We start from the raw sequence: 26,338 nt of genomic DNA, 5'->3' as shown, positions 1-26,338 counted from the left end.
CAAGAAGCAATTAGAAGGTTGGCAGCAAAAAAAACTTATTTTGAATCAGTAATGACTTGCATTAAACAAGCTGAAATTATTCTACGGTTCTACTCAAGTAAATAATAAAAACTCGAAAAACTAAAGTTTTAAAAAAGAAAACAGTGCATTCTAATTGCTTTCATATTTTACTCATATCAGTTTCAATTAGGAAATTCTGTTTTTGCAATGAAAATTTTCTCATTCTCTTCCATTTACTTTTTCACCAGTCACATCACCACATTTGTAAAATTATCTAGCGTAACATCAGCGAGTGCCAGGTACCGTTGATTAAGATCCTAATGGCAATCTATCAGCCTGGGGCAAAGGATTTAGGCGCAGATTTCTCGATTTTGTCTTTCCAAGCTAAAGACTGACCTTGATCGAGGAAACGGGAGACTGAGTGAGCTCCACGAGGCCCTCCAGAAAACTCACAATCAGTCGTACCTGCTTCCACACGTGTCAAGTGTGTTTAGGGCGCTCCGAGTGTTAAGTAGTGGAACTAGGATAGATGAAGCAGAGGAATAAAGAGAGAGCATATCTTGGTAGGCGACCGAAATGGGGCGGGTCGATCTATGGCCTCCTAGGCAATAGTTTCGCTCGGTACCGTCCGCCGAGGCAGCGAATGAGTTTTACGGGACACGGCGCACGAGGAGGCCGTATCACACTCGGTGCGCAATTACGAAAAATCCAATACTCACGCGACAGGGCTAAATCCACGGCCGAGGCGAGATTAGAATCCTAAATCTTCGCCTCTGACCTGTAAACACTTAGCTTCTGGGTTTAGAACGAGTTTATAAGTTGGATGTAATTACTTCGCCACAGAATCCTCAACATCTTATTAATTTTGCCTTTTTATTTATTCTATTATAAAGTAAGTCAATACGGAAGTCGGCACAGGGATTATATCCCTCATTAGCGAAATTTTCTATATTCCCATCCAACTTTGAGCCAGATGAATTCTGCCTCTCTTCATGCTGCCCACAAGCTCAAGTGCCCAAATCTCGTATCGGGCTCACTGTAATATTTTACAAATTTCTTTATCTTTTTTTACCGCCTAGAACGTACTCTTTGCTTCCTAAAACTCTCTTCCTCTATTCCACATTTCCTCAAGTTAACTTTCTGATGTAGTACTTTATTGTTCATAATATTCTCCATTCAACCTGCTCCATTTTTATATTTTTAGCACTTCCAGCCTATTTATGCATTCATATCTCCTTCTCAAGACAGATATCCTAGAATCGGATAACTTGGCATGCTATAAACTAAAGTTCAGTCTTTCACTAACGCCCGTATCCAAGATTCCTGCTACAATTGTTTCTTGTCGGTGGAAGCCTTCAACAAAACGCAATAAACTTCAAGATCAGTATCGAAACGTATTTATTTATACCCATCCAGTATATCTGGATAATTAACAATGCGCATTTTATGGAGAGTGCAACTTACCCCATGAGATCGACGCCTGATCTCCAGCGAACTTCACTTCCTTTAGCGGCGAGCCAATCATTTTAATTTCGTTATAATCACGCCCATTCGTTATACTTTCATATTAACGGTCTCAAGGATGTAACTAATTCCCAGTATCAGGTCGACATAACTTTGGTCGTTTGTGCTAAATAATATGTGAGCTCTCTGCTCAACAGCTGCGATTCGCCGTGGTAGATGAAGCAGCAGGGCTCCCGACAGCAAATGTGGGTCGCGGGCGTGACACAAGTTCACGTTGGATAAAATAGCACTTGGAGTCACCCTGCGGGGACTAATCCCGGCTTAATGAAACAGAGAGAAAGAGAGATGTGACAGAGCGCTCAGCTTTATCTTGCTGTTGCTTGCTCTCGGTGAACGTAATTAAATGACGTCACTTAGGTGGTTGCGGATTCGTACTTTGTTCAAACTTAGACCAGATTGATGAATCCTAGAGAAAATACGAAGTATTGTGTGATCCTTTTAAATTACAACTAATGAATAACATCGGTGAAAATTGAATGGAAAAATGATGCATCGGTATATGAGCAAGCATTAAAATAATATTCACCGATAGAGATGGAAAATGTATGACACAATTTAACATACTTAACGTTTCACAAGATAAAGTAAATTTTTGAATTGATTTTAACAACGCGCACAATTGATTAATTGTGAAAAATATTCGATGAATGCTAACATGACCGTTGATATGGGGTCTTACTTCGCATCTGGAGATCACATAAGCAAAATTTCCCTGGATTTTTGTGTCTTTATAGGATTAAATAATACTAGCAGTAATTGATTTCTCAGCATTTATATCTTGGGAATGCTGAAAAGCTTCTTCTGAAAATCTTCAGCAGTTTAATGGTTTTGAATGTTATTCTACCGCGAGAGAAACATTAGACGGGAGCCGCATCAATACCTAGTTTCTCTTAGACGGGTATGAATTCCGATTGGATTATTTTTCTGCGCGTTTCACCACAGATATCATAAGAGTACCCTTTTTCTGGCAAAACTAAAGTGAGTAACTTCCGTAGGTTATTTTTAAACCGTAAGTACAGAATCTGGGAGCGCTGGTCCGTTCTTAAATTATGATTATGTTTTCACGGGAAAAGGCCAGTCGAGTCGTAACGGGAGCAACGCATGACACAGTGAGGTTGGTTGCCTGGCGACACCCTGCAGGATTCTCGACCCACTCATAACGAGGCAGGGAGTTCGGGTCTCCCGCGGCGCGAATTCGGCTCCGGCGGACACTGTGCCCAATGACGATCTAAGCTCGTGGTCGGCTGGGACGACGGGGATCCGAAAGGGATTTAATTAAACACGGCTCATCCAAACTTTAAAGGTATTGCGCGCATTCGTTTAGTCTTCTCGCGTATACACCTGCTCTGCTAACTGTGGAGAGATACATGGGGAACTGGGCTCTGGGCCGCTGCCGTCCAGGTACGCGTCAAGCCTGGGATACATATGAGGGCAAAGCATGCACGGGGAGAGATGGAGAAGAGAGTTTCTGAGCGGTTACCTGCGCAGCGAAATGTAACGCGTGTTGGAGAGAGGGCACATTTAGTTGGCTTTGCAAAGGATTCACTTTGAAACCCGGCCCATACACATTGCATTGTGGAGCAGACGCGGTGGAAACAAAGAGACGCGTCGCCAGGACACACGTGCCGGGCGCGTTTGTGCATTTGCCGACCTCAACCAAAGGAGATGGATGAGAGGGATACTGAAGCAGGGCAGGGAAGGGAACTACTTTGAATGAGGCCACCCATACACTGCCTTTTACGGTTAAATGACAATTAATTGTGGGATAAAAGAGACTAACAAGGTAAATTGCGATTCCTTAAGGGAGCAATTATTTGTTTCCCACGTAATCCTAGGGTTGCAACCATCGGAAAAAATATACTGCACAAGTGAAGGATATCGAGAAATACTATAAAGTGCAGACCATAGCTCATTAAATTTTATAAAAACGGCAGTGTTTTCGGTTCCAATAATTTTAATTCTAATTTAACAAGCATTGAAAGAAATCACTATCACTATACGGTCTTGATGAGGATATGATGGTGATCCAAAAATAGAAACATGTAATACCGTAAACGGCGTGAAAATTAATCAAAAAAGCGTGATTGAAATATAAAACATTGTGGCGTGCATTTTCTCTTGTAGTTACCTGAAGCCGATCTCGTTGGTCGTCCGCTAAAAATCGGAAAAATTCAAAATACGAGGGGTTTAGTCAAAATTTTGTTTTTGCTAAAATACGAAAGTGTTATTCAGCCTAGATATATGTTCTTTGGCATGTGGGTGTAAAAAATCGTGATTTTAGTGAAAATGTGCAATTAAAGATTATTTATGACATAATTTGCCTAAAATATTTGGTACCGTAGAGCAATTAAAGGTTTAGGAACATAAATAAAGCTATTTTAAGAGACAACAAAGAATTCAGAATGCAGAAAGCAAGGAAAAGCTCTACTATGCCAAAAATTGCACTCTAATTGGAATGAAAACTAGCAAAAATAACGAAAAAATGCGTGAATTTTATGAGAGTGCCCTTTCTCTCTCTAGAACCTCACCTGACACCAGACAAAATTCCATCTCATTCGAATTCCTGACCAGGACTTTGCGAACCCGAGCGTGATTTTTTCCCTCTCCTTTCATTTTTTAAAATTCAATTGCTTGACGATCGGTTATCAATGGAACTCACTTTCGACGACATGCCTGGCAAAAGAGAAAGGATGGATCAGAAAGGGAAGTCCTCTCTTGTGAGTCTTAACGAGCCCAGACTCAAGCTCCACCCAACTTCACGGCGACAGCGATTCCGTCGCAGGACTACTCCTTGTAAAATTCAATTCATCGATATTGCCGTCGGCAGACTCTCCCTCTCTCTACAAGGACACTACTGTTTTCCGCCTTCGACTCGGAGAGAGAGAGAGGAAGCGTGAGAGAGAGAATGGAGGTGAATCAGAGAAAGATGAGGAAATACATGGTGCTATGGAGAGAGAAAATGGGAATGTGTGCGAGACAGAGAGATTTGGAGAGACAAAAAAATCATTCCTTTCTTCTCTTTCGCTCACGCGTAACCAATAATCCGATCCCGTAAACCCATAGGGATAATAATAATGGAACGGAATTTAACCAGTGGCGGCGGAATGAATGGGAAAGAAAAGAAATATGAAATGGCGGGGTGAAACGAGGGGAAGCAGCGACTGGGGAAAGGGTGAGCGAACGATTCGTGTATTCCATCCATGTTCATTAGGAAAGAGTGAAAGAAAGGAAAAAAGTCCTTTTCATTCCAAAATCCACCTTCCACCCTCACTCACTCTTTCCCTTGCTATGTTCCCACCAAATGCCTAATAATCCTCTTCCTTGACCTTTTTCCTCAATCTGATGAGATTCGTCTCCTATCCACTCTATCAACTCTATTATCGTACAATCCAGAGGCGGTTTTGGGGGGTACACGGGAGCGCGTGCCTCCCACCCACAGATTCTTAAAAAATAGAAAAGATTTTTAATACGGTTATCATTAAGTTTGCTTTTCTTGTGTATTATAGCGCCTAATTTAATTTAATATTAATAACTTTTATATCAAAATGAAGAGAATATTTCCTTCAGTAATTGCTGCATTTCGTTTTTAATCTCAAATATGAGAATACCTTTCTGACCCTTGTCCCCCCCCCCCTCCAGAAAAATTCTGAATTTGACCCTGGTGCAATCAAAAACTATATTTCGTAACTATGGGAAGGGTATTAATTGGACTTAATTTTTTTAAGGAATCAGCGTAGGTTTAAAATATTTATTGAAGTAATTTATTCACACAAATATATTTTCACCAAATATTTTCAGGATGTGAGCCGTATCCAACATCATTTGATCGAACCCGCTGGATGAAAGCTAAGTTATCAAGATCTCACTTTTTAGTCTCCCACTACATGTTATTAATAATCTAATTTCCACCTTAAATATAAGATAAAATTTTGATATATTTGATTTCACCGTGCACGGCATAATAAGTTTTCTTCAGCTGTATTGCTGATCATAACTAGTAGTAGAGTCTAGTTTATCATTTAATTTCCATCATAGGTTTTTATGCGGTCAAATAATTCCGCAACGCATGCTGGAAGTTAGCTCACGTCTGGCGAATGTTAGCATTGCAAGTACCTTAAATTGTATTTGTTATGACTTGGATTGCTATGAATTGTACAATTGTTTGCTCGTAGGTATTAACTCATCCCCAGCAAAATATATCATGGGGCCATTTTTTCTAGCATTAGATACTTGAAATACTGCCTCGTATGAAAAAAAAGATGAAATAATGCATTACTCGAAAAAACATAGTTTATCCACGATTATTTTAGCTTCAGATAGCAATTGTGAAATTTTATCAATTAAGGGTGATTACGATGACTATGAAATACTACCAATTATTACACCCGTGCCAAATTGGATTGTGAAAACAAGTTTGCAAAACGTTTTACCACATTCCAGGTGTCGAAAACGTCACGCAGTACTCAATTGTCACCTGACCTCGTTTTATATGGAAATATGTATTCCAATTACCCACAATTACAGGGATTAACTCGTAGTCTTGCATTATGGGCGTTAAATAGCTACGAACCATACAATCGCATCACATGTATATTCATTGTTACTTGATGCCGAAAAATGCCTAATTTCATTCTCGGCCGGATTAAATAAAGAAATTATTCATTAATTACACATGGAAATCCACCAAATTACAACTTTTGTTCGTAGTATGACTTAAAATACCTCTGTCTGATGTGCTGAGTAATAATGTTTTCTGGTAGTAATATTCTTTTTGATTCGTATACTGCCTCTAATAACAATCAAGTATAATGCTACTAATCATTATAGTATTTGCCTAACGGCTATGGACAATAAGGCGTAAGTATATTGCGATGATAATTAAGGATATTTTTCAGACGTGCGTGGAATATCCGAATTTCTGAGAATCTAAACTAATCTACTGAGAACATCTTATTATGGCTTAAGATATGACTTTTCCCCCTCCAGAAAAATCGGCGGTCGTGGAACGTAGCCTCACTAATGACCATCTTTCCTCATCGAAAAGACCCAATTGCTCCATAAGACATCGAAGCATTGGAACACACTCTCCAAATAGACTGTGAAGGTTAAGTTAGAGAGCTACGTCGTCCATCGTTACACCGGTTTTGCCACGAACCTCATATGGACGCCCATCTTCAGTATAATCAACAACAATCCAATTACCCACAACTGCAGGAATTAAATCGTAGTCTTGCATTTTAGGTGGCCTAGCAACAATCCACGTATACAAAAATGGCTATAAAACTGAACTTATGAGTATGAAAAATGTCGTTTTATGCGCTGATAACTGTGGCAGACTCACACAAAAATCACAGAAACGTTGGCATTTATAAATCCATAGATCTGGTTTGAAGCCGAAAAAATCTACATCGATGCAATGCCTCAGAAAAGTATAAAATCATGTAAAAAAACCAATGTCTAACGAGGATTGGGAATCGCATTTCATTTTTTTTTACCCAACGTGATGTGACCCCTGTCATTTACTCCCTTCCCTACGAGCAAGACAAGACGCACGTCTGAGGCACACGTGGGGAAGATCCTGTAAGAAGAGATGAGGAACTGAAGACCAACGTTTTCTAGGGGATTTGGCCGGAGAAATTGGGAGGGTGCGAATCTTCTGTGGCATTCGGAGAGGAGGAGCTGGAAACACAGGGATCCAAAAAAGTAACATTCTCGGGGGAAATAAGGAAAGGAGAAAAAAATTCTTCTCGTACAAAGGAATCATCCGGGGCGAAAATTGGTATATAATTGGCGTCGCGTACGGAGGGATGGGAGTTTTCTTGGAAGTGAGGGGGGGGGGGGGGAGGTGGAATCAGATTGGGGGTGCAATTTTCAGGGTGGCCAACCGCACGGAAGAAAACCGGGTGAAACCAGAAAAGTAAAAGCTACCGGGAAAAATGGTGGTGAGCTCAGGGAATTTTCTCAAGTTCCGGAATAAAGATTTAAAAAAATAAAGTGTATGGCTTTAATAAACAGAAAATTCCCTTATATCGATATTCCTGGTTGATATCCCTAGCGATATTCCTGTAGGTCTATAAAGTTGAGCAACCTAAAATTTTAAGGATACTATTTAGAAAGAGAATATGGTGAAAAAACAAGTAGATTTCACGAACTTGTGAATGGCATCAATTTAAACTGTCAGCAATGTATATAATTTCTCGTATCCTGAAATTAACCTGCACGTTGTGCACTTGCTGTACGTAGAGATGTTAATACTTGCCATCCATGCATCTATCATTTAATAAATTTGCTGTTTTTCTAGAAAGCATCATACTTTACCTATCCATCCCAACTTATTAATAGAGAAACTGAGATGTTTACTCAATCGCCATATTTGATCAGCCCGTCAAATAATTATAATTAAGAATTCATTAATTTACTGTCAAATCGTAAACACTAAACGAGAAATGACTGCGGTAAAAGAATGAAGTACTCTAGAGACCGGGAATAACAATTGCTTTATAGAGTATCAGTGGCCACCCTGCGGCAACAAGGAAAGAAGTAGGAGAGAAAGGGATGGATAAGGAATTAGAGAAATGCGAATGGAGGAGAGCTAGGGAGAGGGAGGTGAGCTGCGTGTGGGGGAAGCAGGCGTACACGAGGGTATAAAAGAGGCTTTGTGGGTGGCCGGGAAACATAATCCGTGCCCTAAATGATGGGGAATTGGCAGTGGGCAAAAAGAGGGTTGATTGAGTAATGAAGCGTGAAAAACTTCTTGCAAAGGACGGCGCGGAGCGATCGGGAAATATTGTCGGCTGATTTATTTATCATTTCGCCATTCTCCTGCATCGGATCGTAAGGAATCACATTGCCATGAAAATACAAAAGGAAGTTATCAATCTTGCCAAATCTGGCGGAAGACGGAAAGTTTGTGATGCGGTTATTTCTATATCTCCTACCCGTTCCCCATTACGAATCAACCTCCCGATACCTTCCATATTCCTGCTTCATGATTTTGTATTTAATTTCCTTTGTTTGTTATTAGCAACAACATTAGTCAATATTACAGTAATTCTCGAGATAAAAATCTTTTTCATTTTATTATCATTATTTGGATTTTTATAGTGCTTGCCATTTAACATCTAACCTATATTCTTAGAATTCGAGCATGGGACTTAATAATTATAATTGATATCGATAATTATCGATCTCTCCGGTGAATTGTAAAAAAAAAACACATCAGAGTGGGAGTTAAAATCTAGGTGTAGAAGACCTTGGTATATTTAGGAAAGTGAAAAAGTCTTTACTCAGAAAAAGTGATACAGCTTGCCTTCAGAGAAATGAAATTAATGAATTACCCTCCTTACCCTCCGGGCATAAAACAGGAAAAAAAAGATCACTGTCATTTCTCATTCATTTTCAACAAGCAACTACTTAAAACTGACTTTGTTCAGATCGCTTCGTCAAAAATGCATCCAACTCCCTGTGATGACGATGGAAAATGTTGTTACTACCAACATTGAGGTGGCCCTTATGTTTTAGACTATACCACGTGTGCCACCACCGCTTCTTTGATAATGGAAGTAAGATAAGGATGAAAAAAAACTAGATCGTTTCAGGGGTCACTAAAATTAATATACACTATTCTTAATTTAAAGACCTGAATCAAAATCCCACAGCATTCACAGTGGGTAATGAGGAATCGACCTCGTCATATTTACCAACTCTATGCATATATTCCCTTACTTAAATTTTCGGTAAGGTTTTCTTTTATTTCAAATGGATATGGGAGTGTGAGAAGTTTCTCGACGGCTGATGCAATACCTACCTATGGAAGCACCTCCCCAGAATGAAAAGAGCTTGAGGCAAGCGATGCATTCCCTCCAATACTCCGATATTGCTCCGTAAAAGTTGCTGCTCGCATACTAGATATATATTTTTTTCTCTCCCCGATATGAATTCAGTCCGCGGCAGATTCCCTTCGGATTTACGTAATGCTTCCGCGCTACGGGTATTTTAACGACAGTGGGTAGAGGGTAGGCAATACTCGCGAAGAGGCAATTCGAATTTTTACAGCTGCGGTGCGGGCGTTTACTGTGCCAACGACGATGATTTTATCGCCAGTCATTAAAACGGACAGTAAAACAAGGGAGTAAAATGGAAAAGTAAAGAGAACGACCGCTCATACCAATGAGATTACATAAGGAAGTTTTTCTTTGGAAGAAAATGTTAATGACCGAGTATAAGCAGTGAATGCTGTGTCAAGTAAAGCTGTTTGGAGGCGTGGATAGATAGGAGGAGTGGTAAGATATGAGATTTCAAAATTTGAGTTCCACCATCCGATTTTTTACCCTCACGTAGCCAAATACAATACCAGTTATTACAACGCCATGCATATATTATTGATTAGTGGTCCACATGGACCAAACATGATCTGTGATTGAGCATGGAGTCTGTAAAAGGAGTTTTCACTGTTAAAATTGAATAATTTCCGGCCTTCCCGGATTTCATCAATAAAATCCCTGCAGCTAAAACTAGGAAAAAGAAGGATTAAATTTTATGAAGCACGATGACTAAATTAGCAAGGGTTCTACTAAGTCTTTTTGAAGCTCAGCTCCTACATTCATGCTTAATGATTCACATACGATTTCCCACATTAATGATTTTGTCATTCCCTTACTTCAAAGATCATTTTCAAGAGAAAATTAGGACGTCAGGATTAATATGTGATTTAAATGTAATGTTAAATGGGATTAAACTCATAGGTTTACACAAACTTCAACCTAAATCTTAGCTTGTTACTCGTCGATTCGAGTTAGATACTCACCCGGGTCGAAATCGCCCAAGGGAGTAATAATACCACATTGGTGATGGTATAAAAGTCACTTGAATTTCCATGCAAACAATGTTGCTACACAAAAAATAATCTTTTACGCCTCTTGTATGTGACTATGAGATGAACAATTCCATAACCAGCATCATAACTTCACCTGCTACCAGAATTTACCCCGCCAAGCGGGACTCGACGTGGATAAATGGATAGACCGATCGCTTGACTGAGATACTCTTAAATCCTATGAGATTACTGAACTGGCAGAGATAGAAGGCCTTAAAGTTAACATCAACTTTTGAAACTAATCGGTTTTTCCTCGGATGCCCATTCTATCCAGGGTCAAGACTGGAAAACGGATGGAGCTTACCGAGGAGGTGGGGTGAAAGAGACTTTGAGGAAAAAAAGGCAAGCATCGTTGATAAAGCGATAAATCAGCACGACGACTCTGCTCGCCCCTCCCCAACCAGAAAATTGTAGAATGAAACTCTAAGAGAACTGAGGCAATTAACCGGAAAAAAACTTCACCGGTGCTCCACCACCTCTCCTTAAATTTATACCTGCGTGCGAGGTAACTCACATAAATTTTCCTTAAAAAACCTATGCGTGGGACTTGCTCTCGCAGAAGCAAAGGGAGAAAATTGTTAAAATCAAACAAATGGAGTTTTGAAAAGTAAAAAAAGAGTAAAAAGTACAGGAGCAAACAAACGCCTTGGTTCACAGGAGGTTTAGCACGCGTCACGCGCTCTTGCCTCCCTAGGCACTCCCGAAAACCGATTATTAACATTCTCTGCTCTCTTTTGGAACTAAACTCGTTAAAAAAACTTTGAAAGTGTGCGCAAGAGAACGAGAGAGGTGGGAAAATGCCGAGTGCGTTCTCTGGGAGAGAAAAGATCCAAGGCGCCAAAGGTTGCTCTTCGCGGGAAATATATGCCGGTGGGGGGTTGAGGGAGATATTAAGAGATGCAGTGCCAGGGTGCGAAAAAAAGTTTGATGGGAAGGAAAAGGAATTTTTTGAGGTTATTGATTGATTATCCGCGAAGAGGAGCAAAACTGATGATAAAATTTATGCTAAAGAAAGTAATAATAGATATAGAATTTGTTGAAATGAATGGTGGAGGCTGATACTTTGTTAGAATTAGCCTTTGAAAAAGAGATGGGAAGCTTGGCATCGACGGTCCGAGTAAAGTTCTAGATTTACGCGGTTTTTGGGAACTATACATTTGCAAGCAATTCAAAACCTATACCAAGGGAACATGAAGTTGTGCCTCAATTTCAAACACATTTATTTCTATGGCCAATAATTATTTTGCAAACTATTTAAGTAAATTGTTACTCATTTATAGGTTCTATGGGAGGTCTATGAAGTAAGGCGCAGGTTTGCCGTCCCCTACTCAAGCACAAACGCAGGAGGGGAGTGATATATCGCAGAGTGACATACGCAATTATCCGAACACTGTTGAAGGAGTAAATCGTTCTTCACTCACCTTATAGTTAACTCACAGAAGTCTTTTAAGGCATTAAGATAAACATATGTAACAAAAATGTATACGATGAACAATATAATAGAGACGTGGATGAGTTAGATGAAGTTTGTTTGCTTGAGTCTAATATCTTATATCTTATTTTATCTCTGATAAGCATACTCAGCGTAACACCCAAGGTATGAAAGTAAAAGTTAAAAATATTGCACTTTAACATATGTGACTATTATCTTTGTAACATAAAGTCTTCATGAGCGTAAACGTAAGGTAGTTTTGCTACCGGGAGAGAAACGTTATTTGATTCAATTTTAAGATGCTTTCTATTAAGTACCACGATTTTCGGAAGATCGTGGATGCATGCAAGGCTGTATTTTATGAAAAAAAAAGAATTGCGAAAGAGACAGAAAAAAGACTAAAGATCGTGATGAAAGGTAAGGGAAGAGGAGACGAAACGAAGAAAACTGGGAAGTGGTCGGGAGGTGATTTTTCAAAAGTAAAAAAAAGAAAGAAAATACCCGGAAAAGAAAATAGTTCGGGGAAAGAGTCCGTTAAAACAGGATTGAAATTAAAAGGGAACAATGAAAAATGGAGCCATCGGACGTTTTTTTTCCTCTAAACCTCTCCGCAGGGTAGAGTCGAATAACGAAGGCCATGCGAAGGGTGGGATCTGGGTGTAGCAGGTAACGCAAGGAAGAGGCGAGGAGGGCGTGTGCGGTGAAAAAGGTTTTCCCAGGGTCTAGGGTTGAAGGAAAGGCTTGAGGAGTGGAGGAGGAGGAGGAGCAGCTTTCGAAACTCCTGATAAATTGGAAACGCAGGAGAGAGGAAAAGGCAGAAGAAAGTTGGGTTGGAGCAATGAAGAATGTGCGCGGATACAGTTCGAAGGGAACCGGGTCGGTTGAGGTACCGTGCACAGGTTTTTGTGTATGTGTGAGTGGGTGAGTTTAAGAGCGGCGGTCTGAGGTTAAGAGTCTTTGGAGGCCCTTTGCTGGGCTAGTGAGGCTGCGGTCGGGTTACTGGTATCGTGGGGGAAACGCCTCCGTGAGGCGGGGCAGTCGAGGTTGAGGCACCGTCTCACGTACCTGTCGATACTCTGTGCCCCTGTAAATACCTAGAAAATAAATGCCTGTAAATATACATGGGAAGTATACACGCAGTTTACATCTATCTATATAAATACATAAAAGAGGCTATCTGCTTGTCCACGATTCAATTCCATAATGCTACACGGATTGCAACCATGGCAATTATGTAAGTGCATATCATGTTCCCAAAGCCGGTAGTACTTTTGTAGTATTTTTGGCTGTGTACGACGCGCCCTTTCTCGTGACTGTTTATTACGTCACATCATACAACAGCTGTGGCTGCACATCCTGTTGGCTAGGCACACCTTTTCACACCATCTAAGGGAAAAAATCAAAACTAACAAATTCTACACCAAACTATCTTGGTGTATAATTTATTGCTGGAGTTCACACGACGTTTTTCGTTTGCGCGACATACGGACTAATGTTCACTGTTGTGGAGGGGATATCAGCTGATCCCAAATCGGTTTCTAACAAATCGAATTATCTGTATTCCTTATCACATAGGAGGTGTTGAAAATGAAAATATAACATTGAAAAATGGAGCCATCGGACGTTTTTTCCCTCTAAACCTCTCCGCGAGGTAGAGGCGAATAACGAAGGCTATGCGAAGGGTGGGATCTGGGTGTAGCAGGTTACAAACTCGAGATAGTGCTATCCTCGGCCTCGGTGCAGGCCTCGGTGGCAGCGGGGTAACGTTCTCGCCTGCCAAACAAGAGGTCGCGGGTTCGAGTCCCGCCTGGATAGGTTTCCCCGGTCCAGGGCATGGTTGTTTGTTTATGTTTACTTGATATATTTGTTGAACACCCCGGTGAGCCTGGGAGATATATTTGTGAGCCGGGTTGAAATGGTGGGTTAATTTACTCTCGGGCAGATGGTTTATAGAATTTTTAAATAGGTAAATAATGAGAATTATTAGAAGATGCTTTTTGCATGCTAGATTTTGTAAGAATTACCGTTTGGTAGATATTTTACGCAATTACACACTTGTCACGAAAGATTCTTCTTATTTCAGGAATATAAGTATAAGAATATATTCAGTCGCAGTCCAGCCTTCGAGCAGTGCGGATCGCTGTCTGTCTCTCTTGCTCGTGAAAGCTCTTGCGAAATGCCTAACTGTAGTGCTTGCGTGAAACCCATTAAGCGAGACCAAAAATCGCTCACTTGCGGCAAATGTGGTGACTTCTATCATCCGGTTTGTCTCTCAATATCCGATGATGACTTCAAGTTACTTAGTGAGAAGTGCCGACAATGGTTCTGCGACGCGTGTCGTGCCAAAACGCCGGGTCATCCTGTGGTAGCTGCACCGAGACCTGAGTCTTCTGAGGGCACCTCTTCCGATAGTCAACTTGTGCGCACGATGCTGCAAGAAGTCCTCGATCGCATGAACGCTCTGCAGGGCAAGCAAGAGGAATTAATTAATCTGGTGAGTGCTAACAGTGCCTCCTTAAGCGACCAGTCGAAGCGCCTAGAGTCGCTTCAGAAGGAACTATCAGTGATGTGTAATAAACTAGAATCAGTGGAAGCCGAGAATAGACGTCTTCAAAAGAAAATATGTGACCTTGAAGTTAAAATTAACAAAAACGAACAAGACTGTAAAAGAAACGTTCTTGAAATTCGTGGCGTCCCGGTTAACACCGGTGACAGTTTAACCGGTACAATCCTAAAGCTAGGATCGGTATTAGGTGTCCAAATGAAACCTGAAGATATCGACCAAGTTTTCAGACCGCGCCCCTCTCACAATCCGGAAGGTCTTACCAGAATCCCTCCTATTGTTGTTCGTTTCACAAGACAACTTATTAGAGATGAGTTAATAAACAAGCGACGAACACGCAGGGATCTCAATACCCGAGACCTTGGCATGGACTCCTCCAGCCCAATATACGTAGATGAGTCACTCACAATGGTCAACAAAAAGCTGTTTGCGTTGACGAGAGATTTGAAGAAAGCTGGAAAAATCAAGTTTGCCTGGGTTAGGGGTGGGAATATTCTGGCAAGGAAAGAGACGGGATCCCCCGTAAAAGTTATTTGTAAAGAGGAAGATCTTGATCATTTTTTATAGATACTCAAATAAGGGTACCAGTACAATTACCAGTAACATCCACCTCGCATGAGGAAATGAGAATTTCTCATGTCAACGCCCAGTCATTGATTGCTCACATCGATGATTTCAGACATTACTATTGTACAAACACTTTTCATGTAATCGGTGTGAGTGAAACGTGGTTAAACGAATCAATTGACTCTGTAATGGTTTCCTTACCTGGGTTTGTACTATACCGAAATGATCGTGAAGGAAAACGAGGAGGAGGGGTCGGCATATATGTACACTCATCATTAAAAGTCAACGATTTGGGTCGATCTGCTAATGTAATTGATAATCAACTGGAGTATATCTCTCTTGAAATTAGCGGTCCATATTAAAAATTATTAGCGACTGTTGTATACAGACCACCAAAGACAAATGGGTTGCCCGAACTCGAAAGTTTTCTTGTTAATACTGTTCCTAGTTATGTAAATCGAGTTGTCATGGGTGACTTCAACATCAATCTTTTAAAAGAAACAGCTGATAAAGATGCCTTCCTTAACCTATTACAAGTGTGTGGTTTGAATATTGTGCCAACTATGCCAACCTGTCATACGAAGAGCTGCAGCTCTCTCCTAGATATTATCTGTGTTGATGACCTTAATAAAATTACGTCCTCTGGTCAAACACCGGATCCGCCACTCTCATGCCACGACCAAGTCTTTGTTACCTACAAAATGTTAATTCCATCATTTACGCCAAAAATTGTAACCTTCAGAGACTTCAAAAATTTTGACGAGGAAAAGTTCATCACCGATCTATGCCAGATTAACTGGTCTTCCATCAGTAGACTGATTTCTGTGGACGACAAAGTTAACGAGTTAAACTCCCTCCTACTCAACACACTGGACTCGCATGCTCCAATCCGAAGTGTACGTGTCACCCATCCCCCGACACCATGGCTCACACCAGAAATTAAACTGAAGATAAAGGAAAGAAATAATACTCGAGCAATGTTCCGGCGATATAAAGTTCCGGCTACTCTCACTAGATACAAAACCATACGTAACCAAGTGAAGAGTATGATACGCAATGCAAAAAAAAATTATTTCAAACGCACTCTAGGAAAAAAGGGTGATCCTAAATCTATGTGGAAATCCATTCGTAATCTTGGAATTTTACCTCCTAAAACCAATAGCAATATCTTAAATATCCATCCAGATGTTCTCAATAATCACTTTGTCAAAAGTGAACCGCAAATCTCCCTCGAACCTCATATCCCACCTCCAGCGAATCATAATCAGTTCTTCTTCTCACATGTCTCATCGTCCTCAGTTTTTAGCGCGTTCAAAAAAATCACCTCCAATGCCAAAGGACATGATAAAATTCCCATTTCTTGCATTAAGAAGGCTCTACCTGTCATTTTGCCCTCGCTCCTAAATATAATAGATGCCTCACTTCAAACGGCACACTATCCTGCGACCTGGAAGCACTCCCTTATACACCCAATTGCTAAATGCCCCCAGCCCTCTACACCTGATGACTTCAGACCGATAGGAATTTTATGTGCTTTTGCCAAGATATTTGAGCGGATTGTATTTCAGCAATTAAGCTCATATACATCCACTGCTAACTTACTAAACCCCTTGCAGTCTGGCTTCCGTGGTCGACATAGCACTCAAACTGCACTCTTAAAAATTACCGAGGACATTCGTGAGGCAATGGACAAACGCCAGGTGACGATCTTAGTATTATTCGATTTCACCAAGGCTTTCGACTCCGTTTGCCATGAATTGCTCCTCCGCAAGCTGAGTACCCTAAATTTCTCAAAGAGTGCTGTTGACTGGTTTAGATCTTACCTCAGCGGTCGCACTCAAGCAGTGGTGGTCAGTAGTAACCTACAGTCAAACTGGATCCCTAATCCCGTGGGGATGGTACAAGGCTCAGTTCTTAGCCCACTTCTTTTTTCTCTCTTTATAAACGACCTCCCTGATGTCCTCATGCATTGTGACTACCACCTTTACGCCGACGATTTTCAAATTTATCGTCATTCATCGCCGTCCAATATTATTAATTCGATCGCACTTATCAATGAGGACATCGAGAGAATTAACAGTTGGGCGCAGGCTAATCATTTGGTTCTCAATGACAAGAAAACAACAGCAATAATTATAGGGAGCAATTATTTCTTTTCCCAATTAGACCATGAAAATCTACCTAAAATAAAACTCGGTAGCCACAATATACCTTATGAGGAAACAGTAAAAAACCTTGGAGTCATATTCGATCGAACCCTTAGTTGGAAGCCTCAAACAAACTATGCGAGGCGTAAAATTTTGGGATCACTACATCAACTTGTCAGAGCCAGAGAAATACTTACACCCGACATACGAATTTCATTAGTTAAAACACTAGTCTTCCCTCACTTGGATTATTGCACAGCCTTATTCACTAACCAAGACGACGCAAACAATAATAAACTCCAATTGGCCATGAATTCAGCTGTAAGGTTTATTTACGATTTAAAAAAATGGGACCATATCAGTAACTATTACAATCACCTCAACTGGCTTAAGTATAAAGAGCGTCGCACCCTTCACATAATAACTCTAGCCTTCAGTATCTTAACGACCGGTTACCCGCCATACTTGTATGAGAAATTCATTAGAAAATCTGAGGTTCATGATATACCTACCCGAAATCATAACATTGACCTCCATATTCCAAAACATCACACGCTACATATGAACAAATTATTCATAGTAACCGCCTCACAAATATGGAACTCTCTCCCAGCCCAAATAAGAAGCAGTACAAATGTCAATAGGTTCAAACACAGCACATATGGGTTTCTGAAGAATGCCTCCTTATCCCCAAGTTAAATTTCTTTTGTTTATATTCACTTTCTTATGTTCATATTTCTTGTTTATATTCACTTTCTTATGTTCATATTTCTTGTTTATATTCACTTTCTTATGCTCATATTTCTTGCTTATATTCACTTTCTTATGTTCATATTTCTTGTTTATATTCACTTTCTTATGTTCATATCTCTTGTTCATATTTCTTTTGTTTGTCACCTTTAATTTTGTAATTAGTGTGTTATATCGAAGAGCGATTATTTATTATTATTTTTTTTTTGTCGAAAATATTGTATTGTTTCTTTCATGTACAAGGCGATATGCACTGTTCACATTTGACTGTATATGTATACATATTTATTTACTTTTTCTTTTATTTATCTATCTCAATGTGAAATGTAGAAAGATGTACTTATATTTTCTTATGGGCCCCAGTGCCTACGAAAATAAACGATATTATTATTATTATTATTATTATAAAGCAAAACAAAAATGGCCAATAAGAGCTGTATCCGGTGGTTTGAGAATAAAATAAAAATAAATAAAATCCTGTTACTACGCTGAGAATGTACGAGATCATTCTAACCTTTTACCAACTGCTAAGAGTTATTATTAAATGATGATACTTCTGCAAGAAAGTATAGACATGGAATGGAGTAAAAACGAGAGTGCCAGCCCGGGTAAGGCCCAGTTCTCCTTAGGATTCCTGCCTATTTATTGAAACCCTTGAGACGCCAACGTCAAGGAGTGTTTTCGATTAGGTACGAGTGTAAAAATGTACTGCGCCACATCGCGCGAACATACATATCTTCCCTAACGGTGGGGTTGTAGTCTTCTAAAGCCTCCTCTATTTTCTTGAGTGAACGGGCGAGCGTAATGCTTCTCATGGGATGGAGAGACATGCTTCTAGGGTCCCGGCGGGATCGAGTCAAGGATGTGAATGGTAGCGGAAGAGGTGGAAGGCTTTCGGGAAATCCGGAGATATGCAGAAAAAGAGAAATACGGGCAAGAAAGAGAGATGGATGTGGGAGAGGGAAATTTACGAGGAGCCTGGGAGATATATTTGTGAGCCGGGTTTGAAATGGTGGGTTAATTTACTCTCGGGCAGATGGTTTATAGAATTTTTAAATAGGTAAATAATGAGAATTATTAGAAGATGCTTTTTGCATGCTAGATTTTGTAAGAATTACCGTTTGGTAGATATTTTACGCAATTACACACTTGTCACGAAAGATTCTTCTTATTTCAGGAGTATAAAGCAAAACAAAGATTTTTTTCAAATGATTTTTGTACTGAAGTTGATAGTGGGTGATTTTACTTTGTGGAAGTTCTGCAAGTTAACCCTCAAGCGGGCGCGCCTGATATTTTTACACGACCGGGCGCGTGGCGTACTTTGTCCACGATGCATGCGTTTATATTAAAACACTCGATTTTTGTTCAAATTTGTCTCTATGTGTAGAAATTAGTTCAAGCTTGAACATTTACGGGTGATACAGATATAAAAGTACACTGGTGGTACACGGCCGGTCGCACGGCGTACTTTGTACGCCACGGGTGTCGGTTCCTCTTGCCGATCTAAAAATTACTTAGGTACAATACTTTGAGCTTTGAAAACTCGCACTATAGACAGTCAAAGTACATTGTGAGTATACACGAGGCCGTTTCAGACCAGAAAGTACGTACAATGTTGAAATCCTTGGTTTTCGAAGATTGGCGTACCTTATATACCGCTCCAGCGCGCCCGCTCGAGGGTTTAAAATAAAGGCACTTCATACTTTCCACTCCGATTAAGTACTCGACGCTTTCTACAGTGACTGAACTGCGAATTTGTGGTTGGTAATGATGTAGAATGCGTCGAAACCGGTTGACAAGTATTAAAGTAGTGTAGAAAGTACAAAGTGTCTTTATCATTAAAGATTTTTTCACTTTTTTAAAACAAAAAAATCGATATCCGCACCACTGAAAATCCTCAAGTTAGCAATTCAAATGACTAGCAAATTCTTCCCTAAACTCAGGTTGGCTCGTAAGTAACTATGGCTATGGTACTGGTCATAAATACTAATTTTTGATGGATAGTGGGCACTTATCCGGATACATGCTCACAGTATTTATCCTCATATATTAATACAGTAGATTCCTTTTAATGCGTCCACCGTTTACTTGGGGGAGCCGCTTACTTGGGGCAGATCTTGAAGAACAGAACCCAATAGAGGAATATCCCAGGGTATTCTCCGCTTAATTGGGCCATGAGCCGGCGACATAGGTCCTATATTCGCGACGAAATTAAAATTATTTCTTTTCAGAAAAGTATTTTTTTAAATTTTCCTCCGTTTATTTACTCTTATTTTTCACAAGTGTCCCTATTCTTGCCCTATTTTGAAAGCTCTTATTTTTGAACTATCCGCAAGAGTATAAGACTTTTCTTTAATAGGACTTAGTAAAAGATATTCATTCAACGTCGCCCGAGGCCGTGAAAAATATTTTAACTAAATTGTTATAATTCTTAAAAATGATAATAAATTAACTAAACTCGCTGATTTATTAATCAAATTAATAGTTTAATAAACTTATGTTGCATTATAAACATTCTTAAGTCTTCTTTCTATCATCTGAACATTTGTTTATGCCCATATTCAGGATAGTTCACCAAATTGGGGCAGCCGCTTAATTGGGGCAAAGTGCACAAGTCCCGATATGTCCAAATTAACCGGAATCTACTGTACTTGGGAATTCCATCACTACTGAGAGAGTCTAGCGGCAAGGATAGATGATGGGAATGACTAGGCGTCGTTGTGGCATCCTGAGATGGACGGCTAAGTTTTTTTTGCGACTGAAGGGACCGGAGGCAAATTGAGGAAGATAGCGACGAGACCCCCCTTCCACAACGACACATCACCCTCTGCATCCCCTTCCGTCTCTCCCTTACGAACATAACGAAGAAACTTGAAACGGAGAATATGCTTTCACTCTCGTTTTTCTACAATATTGCATACATACCGTGAATGTAGTAAGTTAAATTACTAAAAATTGTGAAAATTTTATGACACTGTTTTACCAAATATCTGTATTTTAATCGATAGGACAACTTTTAAATCATCTCAGATGTTTTAAACGATTTTTAAATCTGACCTGTTTTCTGATTTCAATTATGTCCCCCAAACTGCCCCATCCCTCTCTACTTCAGCCTTTCCCCTCTCCACGGAAATGTATACAAGGCTTTTACGAAACTATTTTGCCAGTTTGCTCCCTCACCTTGAAATAGACGCTTAGCGCGAAGTAATAATAAAGCTGTGTGGAAATTACAAAGTTGTTTCACCTGCCATGATTTTATCCTCGCCTTTCTCCTTGTCGTCCTCAAAACACCCCCCACAGTCTTATCCTTTCTTTCTTCACAACCTCCCTGATTCCTTTCTCCACCCTGCAACACACAACCTTTGGACCTTCATTAATTTCATTTAAGTATTCCATATGTTAAGGTAGGATTACGTAGAGTATTTGAGAATAAACCTCGCCTGATTTCCTTCCAAATTGGACTTTTATTCCAACTCACAAAAATAACAGCCCCATTTAATTTTATCTATAAAATCGATTATATTCCTCCCTAGCACCCACTCACTTAACATTCTTCCCTTTAACACGCTTTTAAGCATCCCTCTCCGCTCAATTCTAGCCAAAGTAAAGCCAATCCTTTGTTTCCCTCGTATTTTATCAAGAAGTTTTCTATCCCCGCCCACCATGTCTAATACTCTGCCATTCCTCATTCTATTAGCTCCCGTCAACTACTATTGGTTTTGATACTTTCACCTTGAATATCTCCAATTTTATTTCGACTTCCTCAAATGCCCAAGTTCCAGCAATGTGAAGCGCTACACCTCAGATCCAACTCTCCATCAGCCTATTCTCAAAACTCTTACATGGCGATCCTCTCACTAACTCTTTACCTTTCATGAGAGCGTTAATTCCTAGTGAAATTCTCTTCCTGATGAATCTTTGTTCCTACCATTTTTTTCTGAAAAACATACAATTAAGAGGTACTTAGCAGTGGTAGTTACTCCTTAAATGCTATAAAAGATAATTGCTGGCTTTTTTAAAAGTATTTTTTGCTATGAAATTTAGTCCTGCTTAAGAAAAAAATACCAAATGATTGTTAAACTGGAAATTCCAAAGGGAGCCAATTTTGCATCCTTGCCCATCGTGGGTAAAATGCTGCGGAAAAAAGATTTAGCTGTAGATTGCTAAAAAAAAACCATTACTGGATAGGAAAAGAAGTGAGAAAAATGAGATGAGAGAGTGGTGCGGAAAATATAAATCAGTGACTTCGTCGACGGAAAGTGGAATGTAATGAACACACAGGAGATATCGACGAACAGAATAAAGTGAAAGTAGCAATAGTCAATATTTCGAAGGGAAAAAGAAGTGTAAGTTCAACAGGCAAAATACGGAAGGATATAATCTTGATGTTGGGTGAAGTTAACGTTCTGAAGATAACAGAGACATACCTAGGAAAGAAGTTAGGAGAAGAATCTTTTGGTCGTCCCCATACATCTATTCATAATCATATTATGCATTTTTTCTTAGTGATATCCTTGCACCCATTTCCTACATTATAAACCCTTTGTGCCTTGATGTACTTCGAAAATAAAATATTTTTCAGCTAATATCATTTCTATCTCGCACTTCTCCTGATAGGGTAATTTTTCAGTCTGGGACGACGGGTTGGGGGTTGAGGAAAATAGACTCTTGCACCCCTACTCGGTCCCTCTCTCCCACACCGACTCGACTTAATATCTTTCCCCCGACAGAATTTATCTATTTTCACTCACTGAGATATCACTGACTCCTCCTCCCGCAGGGATACTTCCGATCTCGCTTCCCCCGCGCGGTCCGCAAAACGAGCGAAGCGAGCAAAAAACCTTTTAAGAGAATCAATGTCTTCCCTCTCTCTCTCTCTTTTCTTGTTCCTCTATCTCTTCCTCTGGATCGCACGCCCGATTCCTCTCGGCCATACCATTGGGTCGCGGCGTGAAACCTGATTCGATACGGTTTCACGACGAGCAAGATGAGGAAATTGCGCGTTGCGCACCTCAAGGGGGGGTGGTGGGCTTTCCATTCCTTTCCCTCTTTTAAATAGTGCGTTCATCCCAAATTTTTGAGTCTCTGCTACACTTAGATCAAGGTAATCGGTGCGACGTGGTGCGCAAATGTATCAGAAATATGTAAAACTCCTCATTCCATTAATGTTACGCGTGAATGCTGTGTGAAATCCACCATATTTTAACCGTGAACTTTCTGGTTTGCTGCCTGTTGCTCCCCTAAGATGCTACTATGCCCTATCCTCAAAAAATAAATTATCGAAAAATTAAATTCTGCATGAAAGTTGCGTCCAACTATCCTACACTTTTTAAGATATTGCATTATTTTGGTAATATTGCATATTTTATAGCTTACCTTCGCATTTAAATTACTTCCTCGGCGGAATACAATACTAAATAAGGTTTTGAAAGCATTTTCACAAATAATATACTTCCTTGACGACAATCAGGGCACAAAGAGACAAAGGAGTGGCTTTCAACGTAGGTATAGAAGTAGACGATATTCTGTGAATTCCTCTCAAACGCGACAAAGATGCTGCCACCAACATCGATAGACGCAGACGGTATTATCTGAATTCTTGTCAAACGACACAAAGAAGTGGCTAAGATCGTAGGTAGATGCAGACGGTATTCTGTGAATTCTTGCGAAACGTATACCTCAAATAAAGCAAGTCCGCCACGAAGAATAAGTCGTCCGCGAGAGAAAAGAGTCACGCACTAGGTTATTCTATGAACGCACGTGGTCACACACACACAGAAGCACCTCTGGCAACGGGCGTGGATTAGGTCGCGGGTGAAGAGTCGTAGCTGAGGATTTGCACTCCAGGAAACGCGGCCTTGAGAATGTTTCTCTTTGTGTAGTCGACGTGGAGGGACTATTTCCCGCGGTACATCGGTGATAAGAATTCAGTAAAAATCTCTTTGCTCGGTTACGGTACGGTTGCTATTGAACCCAGACCGAAGGAGGCACTACGGGAGAAGTCTTTCGGTTCGAGAAAGGAGATATATATCGGCGGTAGTAACGCCTCGCGCCGAGCGGGAGACGCCGTAAATCCAAGTTATTGCATAAGATGCATGCGAGTTTCACTCCATTCTTCGCATTTATTTTCCATCGAATTCGGGTTTCCCTAAAGGGACGAGACGGACGCAACAGGGAACGGAGCACTCCAATACTTTCCCGAAATTATTACTCTGCGATAAAAATCATGTGGAAATACCATCCATCTACTCAATGAAAAGGAAAATCTTAAAATATTCAATTGAACTGCTTCCTCCAGCAAGAAGTCTTAGCGTTAAATGAAAAAGAAATAAAAAAAGTTTTGGATTGAATAATACATATGCTATTGAAACTACACTTACCTACATTGCAGACTACATCTGGTTAAATTATAAGCTTCATTAATTTTACATTATTTTCACTACCCATTTACAGCTTTCTCTTGGATTTTTATTCATCAATGGCGAAGAAATTCTTATAAATAGCGTTCAAATAATTAAATCAATTTGGTGTCATGAATATGGAAATTATGCACAGAAAAATTTATGTACATCAATTCCTTAACTAAAGACTTCGATTTAGTTCGACCAATCATTTTTCTAATGTAATCACTCCAAAATGATGAGAGCCTTTGCGTGGACTGTCTAATGTAAAAATCTTAATCGTAAGCACGTGGCAAAATCAGATTTCTGCATTAAGGAAGAATTCATGAAATTCAGGAATTCAATTTGAAAGCTGAGTCACGTTACCGAATGGATTTAACTAACTTTCATCAAAACTTTTTTACCCTCTTGTCACAGCAATGAACAATGGAACTCATATATGATTCAACTTAAGGGAAATGATAGACAGCACAGCAATATTAATTAATCCACTGAATTCCTCCATGCGGTTGACATCTAATCCTTTCTTTGTAATGAGCACAGTGCATGCTACCAGTAGCAAATCCCTACGGTTGGCAATGTGAGTCCTCTCTTTCAAGATATCACCGCACGCTCCTCGTCAACTCTGTTATGCAGGATGAATGCCTCACGCATTGATCTGATGCCAGATAATTTGATATATTACACCACACACCAAACACTTTGCACCCGTTTGCAAAGTCGTGGCAATACGCGGCTTCGTAGAGATAGAACACATGCCCTAATCTACACGTGTACTTCAAAATGTAAATGGATCGCATTTTGAAAGATGGAATTTACGTCCAGAATCCTCATGGGAAAAAAGTTTCTTCAAAAGTAACCGTATTTGAGGGAATGTAGGGGAGATTTTTGACAATATAATAAGCAAGGATTTTGCATACGATTAAGGATAGGATTCAATGTACTCCCGGAGTTGTTTCCAAGTCTGCTCTTAACGTGAGCAAGATGATTCCTTAGCTTTTAACATTCGTCTTTATCGTGTATTTAGAGAGTGTTCTGGACAGTTTTCCAGATATAGTGGCGATACATGGGATAAAAGTTTTGTTAAGCGGTCCTACTTTCTCCCGATTAGAGTTTTCGGGGAGTAGATGGTTTTCACCTGCAAATTCGTCGTTATTATCCTTTCAAATGTCCCATATAAGGACCGCATAAACATTTCTCTTGTTGTATCCGTTTTTTCAGAAGGTTTGCTTGAGATATTTGGGTTCCATGGGCAAGTTTTCTTCGTCCACTATCAATCGTAAATGGGGAACAAGGGTCGATAAGACTGCTCTCCGTTGGGATGGTTTGTAATTTCTGCGCCAAAGAATGATGAAGCCCTAAGAACTGCCGTTTACCGGAAGTCAGCACGTACGTATCTTCACCTGAATGGAGGGCGAAATATATAAGAATTTCCAAACTTTTCAATTTGACAAATTTGATTTTGTCGTTTTATATGACGAACCCGGAAATCACGTTATGCTTACGAGAGATATCATTATAATAATTCGATAAAACTTGAAGAAAAAGTTCACCCGTGCCTACGGAGAAAGCAATTTAAAACGCTGAGAGTTAATATTTTTTTAGCATTTTTCCGTGCTCGGCAATTTGCTCGATCAATGTTGCGTGCATCAAATCTTCGCAGTCATGTTCGCTCGATTCACTCGGAATCGGAAAGCGGCAGTGACGACACGAAAGAGAACGAATCCAGAGGGAGGGGAGGATGAGGGGACGTATTGGAGTGAGCTCTTGAGTGTTGGCTGCATGTATATCGCTTCCGCACGAATTGAAGCGGATATCGGGGACGCCTTTGATCGCGCAAAATTTTCGAGGATTCGTCATGTACGGATGGATATGAAACGCGGGTGTAATATGCGCGAGATTTATTTTTAAAGAGAAGTAAAAAAAATTGACAGCTCACACCTCTTCGCGGAGGTTTAGATCTCTCTTTGTTCGCCGAAAATTCAATGCTATATTTTAATCTAGTATCGTAAAAAAACCTTTTTTATCATGAATTCGCAGCGTTACTAACATAATCGATAACTTGGATACATAAAATTA

The sequence above is a fragment of the Ischnura elegans genome, chromosome 1 (genome assembly GCF_921293095.1).
Source record: "Ischnura elegans chromosome 1, ioIscEleg1.1, whole genome shotgun sequence".
In the NCBI taxonomy this organism is placed as follows: domain Eukaryota; kingdom Metazoa; phylum Arthropoda; class Insecta; order Odonata; family Coenagrionidae; genus Ischnura; species Ischnura elegans.
Note: the sequence above shows the minus strand (reverse complement) of the source record.